Consider the following 3,182-nt stretch of genomic DNA (forward strand, 5'->3'; position numbering starts at 1 on the left):
CATCTGCCGGGTTCCACAAATTCTCCCTCCTCAGCCTCCCAAATAGCTGGGATTACAGGCACATGCCACCACACCTGGCTGAATTTTTTTGCATTTTCAGTAGAGATGAGGTTTCACCTTGTGGTCCAGGCTGGTCTCAAACTCCTGACCTCAAGTGATCCTTCTGCCTTGGCCTCCCAAAATGCTCGGATTACAGGCGTGAGCCACCGCTCCCGGCCCAAAACCTAGGAATATTTTTAAAGCTCCCTGGGTAATTCCAATGTATAAACAAGACTGATAACTAGGTGTGGTGGCTCATGCCTGTAATTCCATCACTTTGGGAGGCCAACGTGGGCAGATTACTTGAGCACAGGAGTTCTAGACCAGCCTAGGTAATATGGCAAAAACCTATCTCCGCAAAAAATAAAATTAGCAGGGCATAGTGATGCATGCCTGTGGTCCCAGCTACTCAGGAGGCTGAGGTGGGAGGATCACTTGAGCCCAGGAGGTCGAGGCTGCAGTAAGCCATTGGCTTAGAGGAGTTAGACAGACAAGTGAACAGGAGTCAGGAAGATCTTATTGAGGAGGAATGTGGACAGATATTGCAGAAATAGGAGTGAGGCTGTTAGAAAGGAGGGAGCAGAGTGTTTTTTATAGGGATGAGAATAATAAATGGACTCTGGAAATAGATGGGCCTATTTTTTAAATTTTATTTGTATTAAAACTGAGTCTCACTCTGTTACCCAGGCTGAAGTGCAGTGGTGTGATCTCGGCTCACTGCAACCTCTGCCTCCTGGGCTCAAGCGATTCTCCTGCCTCAGCCTCCTGAGTAGCTGGGATTACAGGCATCTGCCACCACACCCAGCTATTTTTTGTATTTTTAGTAGAGATGGGGTTTCACCATGTTGGTCAGGCTGGTCTTGAACTCCTGACCTCAAGTGATCTGCCCACCTCGGCCCCCCAAAGTGCTGGGATTACAGATGTGAGCCACTGCACCCAACCAGCTGTGGCAGACAGAGAGAGACTGTCTCAAAAACAAAAATAAAAAACAACCATGATTAGGCCCTACTCCCAGAGATTCTGTTCATTTGGTATGGGGATGAGGTCTAGCTATTCGTAATTTATAAATCTCCCTAGGTGATTTGAAATGTGCATCCAGAGTTGAGAAACATTGACAAGGCTTAGAGCAATGGCCAAGTTTATTTGCTTCTTGTGGCTTTTGCACTAGCTGTTCCCTTTACCTGGTGTGTTCTTCTCTAGGTCTTTCCATGAATCCTTCTTGTCATTCAGGACTCAGATTAAATGTTACTTCCTCAGGGAGACCTTCCCTGATCCCCCACAACAAGCTAAAATAACACACCTACATTTATCACACTATCTTGCTTATTTTCATGACTGAATTATTAATAGCAGTCCCTGAGATTTCTCTATTTATGCTTATTGTCTGTTTTTCTCCAACCATCATAGAAGCATCTTGAGTAAAGGCACTTTGTCTTATTCACTGCTGTATCCACAGCACTTAGAACAGTGCCTGGCCTCTATAGGTATTCCAATATATGTGAATCAATGATAAAAAGGTCCTTTAAAATAAATTGTTTTAGTTCTTCTGATGGCGCTTTCTTTTTTTTTTGATACGGAGTCTCTCTGTCGCCCAAGCTGGAGTGCAGTGGCGCGATCTCGGTACACTGCAACCTCGGCCTCCGGAGTTCAAGCGATTCTCCTGCGTCAGCCTCGCGAGTAGATGAAATTACAGGCGCCCACCACTACCCCTGGCTAATTTTTGTATTTTTAGTAGAGACCAGGGTTTCACCAGGTTGGCCAGGCTGGTCTCCATCTTCTGACCTCAGGTCATCTGCCCACCTCGGCCTCCCAAAGTGCTGGGATTACAGGCGTGAGCCACCTCGCCTAGCCCTGACGGCTATTTTCAACTGGTTTTTAATAAAATGTGCTTTACTTATGCAAAATAATTGAACCATCCATGAAAAAAGCACAAACTGATTTTTTGGTAAATATATCTTAATTTCACTGGGTCCATTCTCTTCACAGGAATCTATATTAAATCTGTTGCAAAGCAAGTAATTATCCTTTAGTGTATTTTTACATATGGTATCTGTTCCTAATGTTGCTTCTTAGGGAATACAGTTCACATAGTAGGGCAGCTGGGTATGGCAGGATACATTTATTAAATCAAGAGATTGCTGCTTAGAACTTTCGTGTTTGTTTTTGGAGACAGAAGACAGGGAACTGTAATTTCTAGAAGAGTAGAAAGATATCTCAGGAAGCAAGAGAGTCACAGGAAAACGCGAAGGCTCTGATTCCTTCTGAAAGAGGGACACATTTACCCTCTATTCTTCTCGGGGCACCTCTTTAACAAGTGAATGTAATCTGGCGGAAGTGGGGAGTTTTAATTTTAGGTGGAGACAGAATAGTTGAGATTATGAAAGTGTCTTGTTTCGTAGAGGTGTAAGCCAGTGCGGCAAAATCTCCAAGCTGTGGGTCAGCTGTCGCTTGGTCTCAAAGCAGCAGCTGAGTCTAACTTACAACTCAGGCAGGCGATTTGAGGGCAGTGCTGCTGTCCTTAAGTCACCCGCAGGCCATTTCTGAAATGCTTTACCTACGAAAAGACAGAAGGTAACATCTGTTGCAAGGGAAAAATGAGGGACCTGAGTGTTTCCTCCAAGTCCCAAATATCCAACCTTCGCCCCCGGCAACAGGGCTAGGTGCACGAGCAACCAGTTTTTCAGGCAGCCGCCTCCTCTTTCCTCCCTCGGCGTACTTCATCGATCACCGCTAGAAACAAAACGACTTCGTATACAGAGTAATGGTTGAAATCTCACTGGCGCCTCAGCAGTGCGGGAAGCCAAATCCGCGGCTTCGGAGAAGGCCAGCCCACCTTCTTCCGACTGAGGCGACTTGAGCAAGACCAAAGGCAGAGCGGCCCCAGGATGGAAGCAGCGAAGCCCGAGTGGGCTGTGCTTTCTGGGAATTGTAGTCCCTGCGAGACAACGCCCTCCCGTCTCCACCAGGCTCTGCACTCCATCTCCCAGCCGCCCCCGCGCCGCGGAGGAGGCGAGCTCGGTGATGAGCTGCCGCAGCGGTAGGGGGCCTGGGGCGGAGAAGCCGCTGCAGCCGCGGCCGGGAGGCGCTGACTTCTGGCTTCCCTGGGATCTCAGAGACACTTGGGTGGACAGCGACGAAGGCCT

The sequence above is a fragment of the Colobus angolensis genome, unplaced genomic scaffold, assembly GCF_000951035.1.
Source record: "Colobus angolensis palliatus isolate OR3802 unplaced genomic scaffold, Cang.pa_1.0 Scaffold6, whole genome shotgun sequence".
Lineage (NCBI taxonomy): Eukaryota > Metazoa > Chordata > Mammalia > Primates > Cercopithecidae > Colobus > Colobus angolensis.